This window comes from Orycteropus afer, unplaced genomic scaffold, assembly GCF_000298275.1.
Source record: "Orycteropus afer afer isolate SDZICR_OR568_19922 unplaced genomic scaffold, OryAfe1.0 scaffold00093, whole genome shotgun sequence".
Taxonomy (NCBI): domain Eukaryota; kingdom Metazoa; phylum Chordata; class Mammalia; order Tubulidentata; family Orycteropodidae; genus Orycteropus; species Orycteropus afer.
Window position 1 is genome coordinate 6,194,680 of NW_006921680.1, and position 18,408 is coordinate 6,213,087.

General features: G+C 34.9%; 1 protein-coding gene across 1 annotated transcript in view; it reads left to right on the forward strand.

Annotated features, from left to right (window-relative positions):
* The window catches only part of KIAA0825 (KIAA0825 ortholog), a 653,154-nt gene that overhangs the window by 80,757 nt on the left and 553,989 nt on the right, over positions 1–18,408 (forward strand). The window lies entirely within an intron of this gene.

Below are 18,408 nucleotides of genomic sequence, written 5' to 3' on the forward strand. Positions count from 1 at the left end.
GTAAAAAGAATTGTTGAAAATTTGTTTATATTTACATTAACTAAAATTAGAAGTTTAAAACTATAATATGTTAGTCAACCAATTCCAAGAAGGAGCAATTTTGAAATATTAATTATAAAATTCTACATTGTAATTGGTTAGGAAAGTATAACATTTGAACTACAACTAATTTTTAATATCCCTTTAATTTTTTTCTGTAGGAATATACAAATAAAAGATGCTTTGAAACTTCCTAATTTTTTAAAAAAATAAAAAACAAAAAGGGAAAGAAATTACTGTGCTATAATAAACTTTTTCCTGTCATGGTTTAGTGTCCCACTAGTGAAGAAAGTCAAGATAAAAAATAAAATTATTTTAAAAATTATGATTAGGCTTGCTTTTACGTAAAATTCTGAGGTGTGTTTCTAAATAGGATCATAAATGATATTGCTTGTTAAGGGTTTGAAAATTATCATTTTACGAATTTTTATGAATCTTTGAATTTATGATCATTTTTAAAATTTTCCACAGCTCACTATATTTTTACTTGTCTTCTTTAATAAAATACCAGAGTGCCAAATTACTATGCTATATAAATTTCCAGGTAATTTACTGTTTTATTTTTTTAAAATTTATTTTTTTCTGGAGGCTACATCGTGTTACAAAACAGAGATGCATCACCAAGTTTTGGTTATGCAAAATACACGATCGGTAAATTTTAGTAACATAATTTGATCAAAGCAAATAGACTTTCATGTCAATTGTCAACACATAAATTTTTAACTATATTTTGAAGCTGTACTTGTTTTCTAAAATTTTTAAATTTCTTTAAATAAATTCTTACTTATAGTGTTTTCAATATGAAAGTTTTATGTGTGCTAAATATAGTTTATAACAGAAGAAAAGATCCATATGGTTGAAAATATGTGTAAGTTGCTATGGAGTCTTTAGGGCTGATATTGAGGTGTTTTCCCATTTGTGAGAGAACACTAAGCATGTTGACTTTAACACCGAAATTTTCCACAAGTCTTGATGTACTGATCTTTCTCAAGCTCCTTTATCTTAACTTTGAGTGTAACCCACGTGTTAATTGAGCATTTTCCATTTGCCAAGCATTGTGCTAAGTACTAAGCCCTGGTGCCACAGTGGTTAAAGCCCTCAGCTTCTAACCAAAAGGTTGACAGTTCGAATCCACCAGCCGCTCCACAGGAGAAAGATGTAGCATTCTGCTTCCGTGAAGATTTATAGCCTTGGAAGCACTATGGAACAATTCTACTGTTTCTTAAAGGGTCACTATAGATTGGAATCCACTCGATGGCAATGAGTTTGGTTTGGTGCTAAGTAAAACATATGCCTTTTTATCCTGATTTCAAGGAAACTGAACCTCCGATAAATTAAGTAACTTGCCCAGGGTCATGTTGTGTGCAGTGGCATGTTGTGTGCAGTCAGGATTCATATTCAGTCAGGGTTCGTATGTAGATCTTTCTGACTCCAAGACTCATGCTCTCAAATCACTGAAGTATTGGTCAGACCTTTTCTCAGAGTATAAAATTTTAGTTCTTTGTTTAAAGAAATTTCAAACAGTTTTGTTCAAATGGGCTGCCTGAAAACCAATTTAATTCAACTTTATTGAACAGCTACCATGAGCAAAAGGAGCCCTGGTAACACAAATGGTTAACAGCTTGGCTGTTAACCAAAAGGTGGGAAGTTCTAACTCATGTGTCATCTTCATTTTAAGAAAACCAATGCCATTCTTATAAGATTTTTCTGTATTTCTAGCGTAGTGCCTAAGGCACCTGACTGCTAACCAGAAGGCTGGCGGTTCAAACCCACCAACCATTCCTTGGAAGGAAGGTTGGGCAATCTACTTCCATAGTGATACCACCTTGGAAACCCAAGGAGGGGTCACTATGAGTCAGGTCCGACTTGACGGCACATAACAACAACATATTTGGTATGGTTAAATGATCAAACTGATTTTACTGTTAACATTACATTTCTGTTGAATTTAATAAAAGTTACTTTTCTCAGTGTCTAGAGAATAAAGGGGGTTTGTTTATGTGCAGTAAATTTCAGTTAAATAAACCCTTTGTGTTTTAATATGAAAAATGCTATGAGGAGATTACAATCATAGGGTAAATTTCATGGTTCCTGTAGATCTTAACTTGAATTTTTCCTACAACTATTTTTAGCTTGAATGGGAAAGACTTAATAGAATATGATACATGCCTTTGACTATTTGGAAGGTTTTAAAAATCTGCAGTGAGTGAGAGGTTGGACCTAGTGGCCTCTAAAGTCACTTCCCTTGCAAAGTCCCTTCCTGTTTTATGTAAGGAAGGTAACAGTAGGCTCAAACACAGCAGAGATGTGAGGATGGTACAGGACCAGGCAGCATTTTATTCTGTTGTTCATAGGGTCTCACTGTGAGTCAGGACCAACTCGATGGTATGTAATAACAAGGCAAGAGATGGGGGATGAAAGGACCCTCGGTACAGAAAGCTCCCAAACCAAAGAGAAGGTGGAAGTTTTTTAATGTAATTTATTTGTTTTTGTTGTTGACGATATATACAGCAAAACATAGACCAGTTCACTCAATCCTACATGTACAATCCTGTGACACTGATTACATTCTTCAAGTGGTGCAGCCATTCTTACCCTGCTTTTCTGCATTATTGCTCCCTCACTGACTCCTTAGATTCCTGTCTAATCTTTCAAGTTGTTGTTGTCTGTTTGATCCTATATAAATAGAAAAGATGGAACTTTTGACTAGTAAGGCACAGATCAAAATTGGAAAGAAAGCCAGTCGAAAGTCACCCTACTCCTCTCCTCCTTCCCAAAACAGCCATTCTTCTTGTACTTTTGACTAGTGGTGGAGTTGTTAGTCTGACCAACTGAATGATGATCTCCTGGAAAAGTGAAGCAATGTATTGAGCTCAGCATGCAAAAAGCATACAAAAAGAAGAACTAGTATGAGAGAGGATTGTTGTAGAAATGATTATGGTTTATAGAAGGATATGGAATCTCATCATCCTGTTGTGTCCTTTGTGCCCCCCGAGACAGGTAAAAATCTCCATTATATTTCTGATGACTATTAGGTATGTTATTTTCTAATGCCACACTACTAGAAACTGGAATTTTAAGTAATACAAAACAGTCAATGAAAATAATTTTTCAGTAAAGAGAAAATACCTTTCTTCAGTTAGCACAAATTCCTTTAGCACAGTGTATTTTCAAGGTTTTTTTTTTTTTTTTTGCAGCACTACTATTGAAAATACTAATAAATGATACTATTGATCAGCTTTTTTTTCCTACTGCTTTATAACACTTGCTATTTTCTAATGAAATACCTGAACACTCCTTGTTTATAATTACTTTGCTCTTAGAAAAAAGTGAGATGTGCACTTGATTCTGAATCAGCTGTGCTGGTCGTGGCTTGCTTTGTGACCATAGACAAGTAATCTAACCTCTTTCAGTTGTTCTAGTCTATAAAACAAAAGGGTTGTATTACATATCTCATAATATCTAAGGATGTTTTTGGAGTCCTTGGGTGGTGTAAAGGTTAACACTGAGTTCAGCTGCTCACTGAAAGGGTTGATGTTCCTGCCCATCTGAAGGTGCCTTGAAAGAAAGGCCTGGCAGTCTACTAGAAATATCAGCTACTGAAAAATCCAACAGAGCACAGTTCTACCCTGACAGACGTGGGATAGTCATGAGTCGGAATTGACTCAAAGGCACCTGGCAGTAAGGACCTTTATAACTCTAAACATTTTTTTGACTCTGTTTTGTCTTTTTTTAAGAACACTGTCCCAGAAGCAAAGTTTGTACCTACACTTTATCATTGGAAACTTCCAGTTTCCCTCATTTTTGCTAGTGTAGATGTGCTAACTGATGAAACATGGTTTTGTATGCCACAGTAGCAGGTACAAAAGACTCCTCTAGATCTTTATCGCAGAGACTTTTTTTCTCCAAGTGAAAGTTGCAAGTAACAATATGAGAACTGCCCATCTACTGACAGTGCATTTTTCACAAGGTCATAAAGTCAGGGAGTGATTCAGACTTACCCAGTGGCTCTGCAGAAGAAAGACCTGGATATTGCTGTCTAAAGGATTACAGCCTAAAAAACCCAATGGGGTAGTTCTGCTATGTCACATGGGGTCTGTTTGAGTCCAAATTGAGTCTGTGGCACCTAGCAACAACAACAGAGTTGGGATGGGACTGTGGTTTTCACATACAGTGTGCCTACGTAAATAACACACACATATACAAGATGCATAACACTCATACGCAACTAATGCAAGAGAGATTGTACAGTTTGAAAAACCATATAATGCATGTGTTATTTGCATAAAAATATGGTAATTAAGCAGAAACAGCATATGAAGTCTCTCCTTCCAGCTTACTTCTGAAGCTATTCCTAGTAATTCTTTCTTGGGATTCCCCTTTGATGTCACAACCAAGTTTTCTGTTTTAGTTTTCAATTTTTCTTTTTTTAATAGGAGCATTTTTAATCAATTGTAACTTAAGGTCACAAGCAAGACTGGAAATGGAACTATTATTCTGTGTTTTTGATTAAAAAGAAATCCGTATCATTTTCTTTAGCATGTATGTAAACCAGGCAAGGCAGGAATTTTGAAATGAAAATAGAGAATCTGACTCATGTTTCTGTGTGAGGAAGAACTGGCTCACTGCAAAGCCGTAGACAGTAGGCAGGCACAGTATTTTTTAGCAGAAGGCTTATCTTGTTGTATACAAATCCTTGTGTAAGTACAAAAAGAACACCTAAGAATTGGGCCTATAAAACAGTAAAAAGAGCAGTCTTTTCCTAAGAATTTGTGGCTAAGAATTTCACGGACCATGTAATAATGAAACATACATTTTATAAATAATTTCAGTATCATTTTTCTGCACATAAAGAAAGTCAAAAGTGATCATTTATTTGGGTTTTGCATAATTAATCCTGAAACCTTTTTTCCTGCCAGTTTCTGTACTCAAGGTGTGCTCAGCACTTTCTTGAAGCTTCCCTAGAATATGATATGATGACCATGTGATCAGCAGAGAGAAGTGGGCTTGTCTTCCCCTTGTCCAGGACAGGAAGGCATTTGACAGCTAACCAGAAGGCTGGCGGTTCAAACCTACCAGCCACTCCTCGGAAGAAGGATGGGGCAATCTACTTCTGTAGTGATACTGCCTCGGAAACCCAAGGAGGGGTCCCTATGAGTCAGATCCGACTTGAGGGGAGTGCATTTGGTTTGGTTGTTTATTGTACTGTTGAGCTCTCCAAAGTGGAGTTAGGATTGGAATTACTTATTTCTATTTCATTTTCTATGAAGGAAGTAGTGTAAGACAATTTCATGCCATTTTAAAAGGTGTTGTCTGTTTTAATAGTCATTCCCATCCATTCTGATATTTGAATTTTGATGGAGCACAAATAGTAGCTTAGAATCTATTTTGCAGGAAATGCTTGAAGTATATACATTGCGAGAATTAGGGGATACTACTCAAAACTTAAGAGGATTACACATTTTCATTGCTGTTTTCCCATTGATCGTACTGATTTATGATGACTTATCTTTATATTTTCTTAATATCTATTTACAAATACATAAAATCAGTATATAATAGATGCCATTTTGGGTGCTTTTAATTTCCCATGCATCATGCTAAGCATTTATGCACCAATATACCATTTGATTCTTACAACATGCTCATGAAGTTGGGTATAATTATTCCTGTGTTATAGATACATAAACTGAGGTCTGGAGAATTTAAGTAGCTCTTCCATAGTCCCATTGCTAGGAATTCCCATCCAGGATTCAAACTCATTTCTGAATTAAAGTCTGTTCACTTAACCACTGTGATTTACTGTCTCTTAATAAATTCATTGCTAAAATAATGAATCTTTTTATAATTTGAATAGTTAATGCCCAGTCCAGCCACTTTTTAGATCCTTATTTTTGTGCATTGAATTTTCTGGAATTGTAGCACACTTACGTTTATATCTCTACATATAAAATTAAACAGACTTGAATATTAGAAGGAAATATGATAACAATAGAGTATGAAGCCACACTACTGGATTTTCAATTTGGAAAAGATTTGGAAAGAAAAAATTCCAAGACTTTTCATACTAACATATGAAAAAGAAGATAATACCATCATTTTTTAAAATTTAATATAAACAGTAATAGTTTCCATATTCCCTATGAATTGTACTATGTACACATATGTGCATATACATTTATTTAGTAATAAAACCTTGTAAAGGTGGTTAAATATACTTCCTTAATAAAAAAAAAATCTAGAATGAGAATCCCATTTTATTCCTAGAGATGTAAGTAAACTGGTTACATTAAACTTTTTACCAAAGTTAAGCTAAAAGTAGCTAAATTACTGAAATAGTTGAGCAAGTATATTGTCAGGTTTTTGATCCTTTTTGCTGTTAATTAATAACAGTACCATTGGTATTGCAAAGTGTTTCCACACTCTTTGTCTATTTGACCTTCCTACATCACTACTCAGAAATTAGGAGGTGTAGCAAGTCTAATTCTAGTTTTATAGGTGAAAACGCTAAAACATTTTGACTGGCTAACTAAGCAGAATAGTGAAGGCAGAAATAAGAGTAGAAAAAGAAGTATCTTCCCTCGTATTGCAATGCCTCCTGAGAAAATAAGTGAAAAGCCTAACAGTAGATTTTTTTTCCCCTAAGGCATAATTTTTTTAAAGTACTTCCTACTCCACGGCATATAACAACAACAACTCAAGTTTGTATCAGCTGTGAAAATTATTTATTTAATTAAAAGCTATGAGAAAAATGACTAGCTGTGTATGATGAGGAGAGGCTATGTGTTACACACTTGCATAGATGTATATAGCATTACATGTTCATGTGGATATCTTTATTCATGTGAAACATTTTCTATTGCATGGACTCTGTTTTTCTGACCTAATTATTCTGTTAAATGTTCTGAGCTTCTGAATCATTGTCCTAAAGACTGTAGAGCAATACAGATGGAAAGTATATTCCATGAGAGAGAAGGTGGATGCAATTTAATTTTTGTAATATTTTTGCTTCCATATAGAAGCAATTAGCAAACACTAAATTGCACTCATCTACTTCCTCCTTCTTCAGAACACCTCTGTGTTCTTTCTAAGGGTGGAAGGAGTATTTCACATCTGATTATGACAGTCAAATACTAAAAGTAGATATAAAAATGATTTATTATTTGGTTTTATTTAGGGGGATCAATTTGAGATTTATATACCTTATTAGTTATTCAGTAAGATTTGGAAAAGTTTAAAAAAAGAAAAATGGATTACAATATTGAGACTTTTTTAATTCTTGTCTTTTGACTTGGAAAAAAGAAATTGTATGTTTAAAAATATGTGAAACAGAATGAAATCCTTGAAAAAAAAATCCTTTTAAAGGGTCAGAATTACTCGTTGTTTACTGTAAATTGATTTTTGACTCGTAGCAACTCCATATGACAGAGTGGAACTTTTCCATGGGGTTTTCTGGGCTGTAATCTTTGTGGAAGCAGGTCACCAGGTCTTTCTCCCTCGGAGCAGCTGGGTGGGTTAAACCACACACCTTTCAGTTAGCATTCAAGTGCTTAATGTTGTGCCACCAGGGCTCCAATTTATATTGCAGCTATTCTATATTGAGCAGAGATGTGGACAAGTAATATATGTTCTGTAGAAAGTGCATTATTGCTGCATCACTGCCAGCTTCCTTAAATTTTTCTGGCTTCTGTTTTTCCCTTTCTGTTAAAATTCTTTATGTTACTGTATACTTTCATTTATGAATATAGTAAGGAATGTGACTGCTTAGTTCTGTTTTTCTAAAGACATTCATAGGTTATGAATCCCTAAATTCTTGTTTAATGTGTCATTTTCCGGTGGACTATTCTAAATGTTGAATATTATTTAATTAACATGTTTCCCCTCAGATTCTCAAAATATGTGATATGTGAGCATTTATCAATCAGTTATTAACACTCAACATATTTTTTTCATAAAACTTAAAGAAGAAAAGCTTAATAAGCAAACAAACATTGGTAAGATTCCTTTAAAAATGTAATCTTTTGAACTGGAGACTAAGAATTATAATTACTGTTTCTGTACAAAATTATTATGAAAATCAGTTTGGATAATATGCATTGTGATAATGTTTTCATTGTAATTATTTATGTATAAGTATGAAAATCTCTTACCATCAGTGTCATATCTATGAAGTCAAATATTTTGTATAAAACATATCCCCTGCCTCAAAGTATTTGTCATTTAATATCTCTACCTGTTTGTTTGGAGCTCTGGTAGTGCCTAAGGCACTTGACTGCTAACTAGAAGGCTGGTGGTTCAAACCTACCAGCCACTCCTCAGAAGGAAGGTTGGGCAATCTACTTTCGTAGTGATACTGCTTCAGAAACCCAAGGAGGGTTGCTATGAGTTGGGTCCAACTTGACGGCATATAACAACAACAACTACCTTTTTGTTTAGTCCTTAGGGGGCAGTCTATGCATTTTACACCCGTGACTATATTTCTTTGTCTGGAGTGGCATTTTTCAAAATAAGGGCTGATATTTCTGCACAGGGGTTTATATAGGAGAGACTGCTGGTAGCTTTGACAGACTCATCTATCCCTTATATGAGGACTTGAGAAAACAATCTCTAGCTTTGGATAGAATGTTTAAAACACATTATGGATTTCCAGTCAATTTTTTTTTTTTTTGCCTCTGCAATGCTTGAAATTGAGGTTCTGTTCCTCTGTTTATACATATATTTTTAATTTGCTTCTAGTCTTATCAAAACATTCATTAGAACTTGTGTGGTTGGCCTATCTAAATGGAGATCTGAAATTGCACATGTAAGGAAATGAGAAGTTATTTAAAATGTAGTACAATATGTTGCTTCAATCAAAAGCAAAACCTATCAATGTTTGCTGTTGCAACTTCTTTCTGACACTGAGTAGAAACAGAAAACCCTTGTCTGTTGTTTAGGGAAAGTGTAGTTTTCCCTATTCCTGGTTTAATTTCTTCCATAACAGAACAATAGAAAGTACCCAAATTAGCAGGTAAGTGCTAGTCAGAGACAAGTCTCTAACAAGGGCTATGGAATTATGATGCCAGTGAAATATGAAAGACTAAATTATTTAAATTTTGATGTTTTAGAATTCTGTAAGATAGTCATACTGAACTGGCATTACATTAGTTGCCCTCTAAATTAAGAATTAAGGAGCTCTGGTGGCACAGTGCTTAAGGCATTTGACTGCTCACCAGAAGGTTGGTGGTTCAAATCCACTAGCTGCTCTGAAGAAGGAAGATGGGATTATCTATTTCAGTAAAGATTTAGCACCCTGGAAATCCAGTGGGGGTCGCTATGAGTTGGGATCGATTCAATGGTGTTTTTTTTTTTTTTAAGTTAAGAATGACTTTAAGTTTAAAATTCAGTGATAGCATATCCATTAGTAAAATACACACTTAAGTCTAATTATTGCAGTGGACATCCAGGTTTGCCAATACCTATCCTCAAAAGAAGAGAAATTGCCTCCAAGTTTTTATGATGATCACTGTCAAAGAAAACATTGTAATATTGCTTTATTCTGCCTTCTTACATCTTTTTTCCAAACTGTGCTGAAATCAATTATATTCATCTTGGTTATTGCACTTTTTGTAATGCAATAAAACAATCCATCTCACTTCAGCCATTTGAAGTGGCTGTGCTTTTAATGGGTATTCTTACAATTTTTCTCAGTCATAGTCATGAAAGCCATAAAGTTCACAGTTATTGGTATAGAAGTCTAGTCAGCAAAGCCTAGACCCTAAAGAGAAATAGGAAGATGTGGCAACCACAGCTCCTATAAATTGAATGGCTAACATCTAATGTGGAATACATATCTTAAATTGAGGAAAATCCTTGCTTGATTTTATGGACATGTTATTACTACACAGATTTACTTGAAGCTTTATATTCAGTGACTCCCTCTAAAGAGACCTGTTTTGTCTTCACTGAGCTTGGACAGTTGGTCTTGATATCTTTTTACTTTGATATGCAGGCTATTTGTATTAAACATATGCAAATTTATACAAGCTTTCTGTGTTTATTGCTAAGTGATAATCTGCTGTTTTGCTTAGTTTCTGTGACCATGTTGTTACTGTTGTTAGGTGCTGTTAAGTCAGTTATGACTGCTAGCAACCCTAGGTGCAGTAGAACAAAACACTGCCTGGTCCTGCATCATCCTCACAGTTGTTGCTGTGGTTGAGTCCACTCTTGCAGCCACTGTGTCAATCCATCTCACTGAGGGCCTTCTTCCCTTTCTTTCCTAAGGGGCATTCTGGCTGTACTTCTTCCAAGAGAGATTTCTTCATTCTTCTGGCAGTCCATGGTGTATTCAGTATTCTTCACCAACATAATTCAAAGACAATCCATTTTTCTTCAGTCTTCCTAATTCATTGTCCAGTTTTTGTATGCATGTAAGGTGATTGAAAATCCCATGGCTTGAGTCAGACACACTTTAGTCCTCAGAGGTGTGTCCTTTTTGCTTTTGAACACTTTAAAGTAGTCTTTAAAGCAGCAGGTTTGCCCAATGCAATAAATACATTGTTTGGTTTCTTGACTGCTGCTTCCATGGGTGTTGATTGTGGATCCAAGTAAAATGAAATTCTTGACACTTTAGTCTTTTCTCCATTTATTATGATGTTGCTGATTGATGCAGTTGTGAGGATTTTTGTTTTCTTTGTATCTCTGTGACCATACAAACAACTAAATGTAAAGCATAACTCCTTATACTTTTATGAAAGGCACTTGAATGTGTTTGCTACAGAAAAATATATACTTCCTTGGCATTTATAACTATATCTAAAGACAAACTCATTGCCATCTAGTCAATTCTGACTCTTAGTGACCTCCATTGGGTTTCCAAGGCTGTAATTTTTTACAGAAACCGATTGCCTCATCTTTCTTCCACAGAGAAGCTGGTGGGTTTGAACCACCACCCTTTTGGTTAGCAGCCATATGCCTTAACTGTAACACCACCAGACTTCTAATTTAATACTAAGTTCAGTGGTGGTCACTCAGTCATGGACCAGTGTGTCTGTTTTATTAATTTTTCATTAAATTTTGATCATGTCTCAAGGTTTCAAAAAGGAACCAGAAATGAGGCAGATATTTAAAAACACCAAACAGCCTGATAAGGTTTGCACCCTTGTGATTTTCTCTGCTGCCCTGATAGTTCTTTAACATTCTGTCATTTTCAATGAGCAGAGAGTACATGTGATCAGTATATCTGATAAACTTGTCAATGCCTCTTTAAAGCAGGATTCCCCAACCTATTCAATTCAGACCCCCCTTACCCTTGCTTGATTTCAAGTATCATCTTGATAAGACAGGACTGTGTCACAGTCAGCTGTGTATAGCCAGCTCAGTCTACAACTAATTTGTGCAGGAAAAAATTAAATCAGGAGGTAAATTATTTCATGATTGCTCATTCCCAACAGAGTTGGGCATCATTCTGAAGAAAATATCAAATAATTGGTTTCAGGCCGTGTCAGACACATGCAATTCCCTTCTCTAATGGCCTCAGGGGTCAGCAAGGAACTGGAAATAGCTTAGTGCCAGGCATGGCAATAGAGAGACAGAGCACATAGGAAATGAAGTGGCAATAAGTGCAATCCATAGGGGAAATGTGCTTCACTTGGAGTTTAATATATCGGTTCAGAATCTGGCAGGAAGCCATGCAACAATTGTTTACCTTTTTGTCAGCATCTGCATCTGTTCGGTTTTGTAAACAGCACTTAACTCTCAGTCGGTAAATGCTGGAATCAATAACAACTGTTAAGGGATTTCCTCCCCCCCCCCACATTTCATATTCTATAACAAATGCACACTACAAACAATGTTTGCCTTAGATTAACAAGGAACAGACATTAACAGGGTCAAAGGGATTTGGTTGGGAACATTTTATAGCTTCTTGGGTTTACAGTAATTATATCTGTGTGATTTAAATGTATTTTGTAACCTATCCAAATTAAACTGTTAAAAAAATGCTAGCAAGCAGTAATGAAGATGATTTTTTATAATTATCTTAAGTACTGTGTATAGAAAACTGCTGGCACTGTTTGTAATAATTTAGTTCTGTGCAATATTCTGTATTACAGCTGCTATGCAGAAATATTAAGTTGTCTTTTGCAGTTTCAGGAAATTAGTGATTATATCCTGCAGTACTAATTATTTTAAACATACAGTTATTAAAAAAATTATACACCACAATGAGACATTAAAAAAGGTTGATCTGTGATTAGTGTCTATAAGGCCCAATATTATCTTTAGTAAATGTAAAAGAATGAATAATATTACTTTTAAGTTCATTGTCTTCTTGAGAGACCAAGTAGATGAAACTGATATAAATGGAGGATTGTTAAAATTGTTATGGTACCACTTAATAGTGAATATCACCAAGATGAGAGAAACCTATGATTGCTAATGGGATTTATGTCTGTATCTCCCCATGTACTGCTTTGGAAATTTACTCCTTAAAATTTCCCCATACACAATTACTAAGCTTCCTTATTTTTACTTCATTAAGCTACTTCATATCTGATTTAACCCAAACCTATAATACTTCTTTTTGTACTTGCACAAGTTTTAAATCTTTGGTTTTTTCCTATTTTTTTTTCCCAAATGTATGACTTCGTTGGACTTTTCAGTCAATTACCATATGCCACAAACACAATTAGGAAATTATTTAATCAGGTCACTTAGTGAAGATTTATTTAATATGTCTAAGTGTTTGGTGGTTTTTTCCCCCCCTAGTGTTTGGTGGTTCCCCCCACCCCCTTCAATTTTTGTACAATCTTTATGCTATTTCACTTATCTTAATTGTTTTGGCCAAGATTTTCTCATAGTTTGTTACATTTTTTTAATGAAATTGATTTAATTAGAAATAAGAATTTGAGAATTTAGGTAATATCTTTCTTACTCCAACTGAGACTAACAAGTCCTTTGGTTTCATTTGCTTGATTTGGCATGTTACTCATTATTTGTCCTTCTGTCACTGTGTATATTTAGTCCTATATGTTCATCTACATAGCTGCAAATTCTATGCACACTTTAAATTTGTTACCACCTAGAATAATTAGATTTTGGTGTTTTCATCGTCATAATTGCAATCCAAATTTTATAAATTTGTATTTCACTGGTTTATGTGAATGAAGTATAGAATGTTTGTAGGCTAGAAGCTAGGGATAAGCTACTTTTGATAAGCATATATTGTCTCCAGAGGTAGGGCTTTGTAAATCTATTTCATATGGCATTTACATGATTCAGTAAAAATGAAATAAACATTTAACACCATTGCATGACCTAATCTGTAAATATAAAGGAAAAGTATACTTTTAATAGAAGATTTTGTCTCCAAATTAGAATCTGCCATAGACCATAGACAGCATTTAGAAACAAGCTTTCACTGTTTGTAATTACTTCCTTTACTAGAACATATCTCTCTATAAATTTTAAAAATAGAACAATGAAAGAGTTTAGCCTCCATTGTTTGTACTTTACATCTTTAAAATCTATTTGATAGGAATTAGTATCTCGTTTTAGCAATCTCATGTTTAATATTTTAAATCACACCCTGATCATTTAATATGCAAGTTAAAAATTGTTATTATGATTGAAATTTTCATACCACAGGTCAAAATGTTCAAAGTTTTATGGTTATTTAAATAATCAAAGAGGCCATCCCCTACTTATGTAAGCATTACAGCTAACTATCTCTAACAGAGCTTGAAAAATTGTAGTGGTTAACAGAGTATATCCTGATAGAGGCACTCATAGGGGGATGGGTATTATCTATGGGTCATTAGCTAATTTTTAAAAATTGATTGTTTAAGGTGGTTCTTTGTTGTATTAGGTGAAGGCAATAATCATTATTCCCTAAGCAAAGGGAAAATTAAGTGCTAATTACCAGGTTATGAAGTGTGCAATAGTAGTTAGAGCGTAAGCAGTATTTTCCCTCTGGTACAAATGCTATCTGGGGACCACAGAGTCAACAAATTGACTGCTGATAGTTAACTCAATTTTTTGAACACTACAAAGTAATATTAAATGCTATGAGGTTGAGTTACTCACACCATATTTCTATATTGAAATTTTAACTTGTAAAAAATTTGAACTTTTCCCAAAATGACAATGATTTGATAATTTATCCTCTACTTCATTATTTACATAATTTATTTATCATTTATTAGACCTTTTCCATTAAGAACTTGGAGTCTCTATTCAGTCAGAGGTTTATTTCCTTTTTAAAATACTAAAGTAAACTTTAGGAAATAAAGATAGATATAGCTGTTTTATAATAATTTAAAAATAATTTGAAATTCAGCTTTCATACTCACAGAATGATTTGCTTAGTTACCACAATTTGAAGGATCTGTTCTCATTTGGTACTGTGTAGAACTGTCATATTTTATGCACTTAATCATTATGCTATTATTTGACTTGATCTTGTAAATTGGCCTTTAAGATATTTTAAGTTGATATCACTATGAAATAAAGGGATGGATACTGAGATTCACTTCTTTTGATATTATGTGGACATAATTTTAAATGTTACCTTTGAATACAATAAACACAGAATTATAATAAGGCAAGATCTATTAATATACATTTGTGATGACTCTTGGAAAGAATAGATTTGTACTTTTTTCATTACAGTTAATCCTTTTCATCTAAAAGTTAGAATTTACACACTTACAAAAATAATGTTCATTTAATGTCACTTTATCCTGGAATCACTCATGCTGATTCTGATATGGTTAGTAGGTACTTCAGGATGAAAACAAAGGGACACAGCTGCTTCCCTGATTTATCTGAAGAGTCTTCTGGATCCTTCTAGCCTCCAAGTGAATTCCAAGCATATAAGGCTCACTTTGGTAAAACTGGAAATCTTGGCTTTTCAAACAATTGTAAATGGTTTTCTGATCCTCTTCCTTGGTGAGGGGAAAGCAAAATAAGCTGATGATTAATGTGAGACTTTCCAACTTCCACTCAAACTTATTGTCCATCGCCCCCTACTTATTTGGGACACAGCCCACAGGACAGCCCTTGGTGTTGTGTTCTTAGGAGCCATCAAGTCGATTTCAACTCACAGCAGTCCTATGTATAACAGAATGAAACACTACCCAGTCCTGCACCATCCTCACGATCATTGCCGTACTTGAGCCGTTCATTGTAGCCACTGTGTCAATCCGTCTTGTTGTGGGTCTTCCCTTTTCTTACTGACCCTGTACTTTGACAAGCATGATATCCTTCTCCAGGGTTTTGGTTCCTTCTGACAACCCTTACTTAGTCTTGCATGAAATTCCCATTTATTGCTCAGTTTTACTTTGTTTCTGTTACTTGTAAACTTGGAGAGATACAACCCTATAAATTAATACCTTATTTAAAAATCTTTAAAGGTTTTGATAACATCCAGTTTACTTACTGTGTTAACAGTAGTGTGACTGATCTAATTGAGGCCCTTTCTAGCTCAGGTCCCTTCACATTTTAGGTATATGTCTATGATCATAGCCCTTGATATACAACAAGGAGTCATAGACATCTCTCACAGCATGCCCTTGCAGTTCCCTGCCACCTTGGACTGAAGGTGAAGTTTGGGTCTGAGTACTCTAAACAAGTGCTCAGCTCCCTGGAAAATGCTGAAAGTTGGAGGAAGTAGACTGGGCTTTTCCTCCCGATGAAGATACTGTCACTTCCTTCACAAGTGACAGAATCTTCCTTCTGAATCCAGAGAGGTTCCTGAGTTGGGCTTCTCCAAAGACAACCAAGAAGGAAGGGAAAGATGCAAGGCATGAGCAAGAGCTGAGATGCAGGAATGGTATTTTTAGATGATGAAGGAGTAGTATGGGAAGGAGCATGGAAAGAAGAGCTAGAGCAGAGGTGAGACTTTCCTGTGAGCAACCTTAAATCAGGGTGGTCACAAAGGCCTTCCCAGTTAAGAAGAAAACGATGATCTATGTACCAATAGAAAAGGGAGTGAGACCAGAGGGGAGGTGTCTCCACTTCCAAATTGAACACCAGGAGCATTTCTCGATCTCTGTTTTTTGTTTGCTTCAGAAATAGCATGAATTTGTGAAAATGAAATTTTGTTTCCTCAGTTTTAGCAAGAGGAAAGAAAAGATGAAATTGAGATCCTTCAGACTTTTCATGAAAATGTTATAGGGAGCTCATTCCATAATGAAATGATATGAAGTGGGCCTAGATTTATATTATGAGAATGGTCAGAAAAAACAAACAGATTTAAAAAATATAATAAACAATTGTTACTTCTGTGCCGTCTTTACAGAACCATTTAAAAACATTAAAAGTTATGCAAAAATATATATTCCATGAAGTTTATGAATCTGAAATTTCTTCTAGGGTACATTTGTTGATTTCATGATCTCAGATATTTAAAATATGAAATACAGTGATTCATGCTAAAAATATTTTGTTATGAATGTATTGCTTATAAAAATTTTCAAATCCATTTATATTATAAAAATTAAAACTCTTACAGTTTATTGACTATTCTGTAATATTTCTTATGCATATATAAGAATTAATGTGTAAATACTTATCTTTTTTAAAAATGGGATCACACTAGGCATATTGTGCAATGTACTTTTTTCACTATTTCATGACATCCTTTTCAACAACAACAAAAACTCAACTGCCATCAAGTCAATTCTGACTCATAACAACCCCTACTGGATTTCTGAGGCAGTAAATCTTTACAGAAGTAGATTACCCCGTCTTCCTCAATGGAGCAGCTGGTGGGTTTGAACCACCAACCTTCTGATTAGCAGTCAGATGTCTTAGGCACCACACCACCAGAACTTCTTATCCTTTTCAACAGTGCTATAATATTCCATAATATAGCACAATTTATTTGCATATGGTTATATTTAAATCTTATATTGTGGACACACTGAATTTAGAAAAATCTTAATTTTCTTCCTTCTCAAAAGCAATACATACCACTTGTTTAAAATGTGTATATGTCTGTGCATTTAAAGTCTATAAAGTAAAAAATGTTAGGGTGTTAGGACTCCTCCAACCTCCCTACCCCTAATCCTTCCACCCTAGGGTAATCCCTCCTAGCAGTTTGGTTTGTTCTCTTCCACACTTACTTATGCATTGTATAAATTACTCTGCAATTTTTGGGTTGTTTTTGTTTTTATACTTATTATATTATGAAGCACTTTCATTTTCAGAATGATCTACATCATTCTTTTATAGGTTGAAAGCTGTTCTATAATTATATCACTTTAATTTAATTAACCAACTTCCACTGATAAATATTAGAGTTTTCCAGTTTCTTTCTTTGTATACCTTTGCGTCTTTGAAATGTTTATTCCTGGAAGAGAAATTCTGAGGTCAAAGAATAATCTAATATAAAATTTGATATATAACTTCTAATTGCCCTCTAAAACCAATATAACCACTGGGTTTAAAACTATAAATATTCAGAGGTAGAAATAACTCAATTGATGTATGTATTCATTTAGACTTCAATTCTGTAACTTTTTTTTTTTTTAAGTGTATTCAAATCTCTGTGCTCTCCTGCCTCCTTCTGGGTCATCAAAACTATTGTTATCTTGACTGGGCAGAAGGGAGGTGAGGAGGGGTTGCTGAATGCTTAATGTCCTAGCTGTTAGGATCTTTGGAGCCAGACAGAACTGACTTTGCATTCCACCTTTGCCACTTAGCAACTGTGTGGCCTTAGATAGATTGCTTGTGAAATTCTTAAGAATGATGTCATGTTCGGGGAGTCTGGATGGTACAGAAAGTCCCCAGGGACAATACAGTCCTCAGGTTTCAGGAGTTCCAGCAGTGAGTCTAGAGGTGCAATTGTTGATGGTGGAGCAGTTTATTAAGCAATGTTCTTACAAGACAAGGCAGCAGTGGTTCCAATGGCAGGACACTCCACAACCAGGGGTTCTCACAACCAGGTGACTGAGAGGTTGTCATTCCAAGGACAGTACTCAACTAGGTGGTCTCTGAGGCTGAAATTTATTCTCCTGTGTAGCTCATGTACTGGTTTCAACAGTTCTACTTTGAGCTTATAAAGTCAAGTATTAATCTTCTCTGAAAGTTATAGCGGCTGTGCTCTTGGAAAGTCTTCTTGCTTCTTAAATTACCTCTTCTGGGAAGATTTGCCTATCACCAAAGCAAACTTCTTTTCTGAGCATCTTGCTGTTTCAATGTTCTACTTCCGTTGTGTATCCTAGGAGCACATACTGAAGTAGCCTTACAAAGCCCTTAATGGCCATGTCACTGACCTTTGCTCGCAGCTATTTTGTACTCTTACTCTGGTAGCATAGTGGCTAAGGCACTTGACTGCTAACCAGAAGGCTGGCGGTTCAAACCCACCAGCCACTCCTCGGAAGGAAG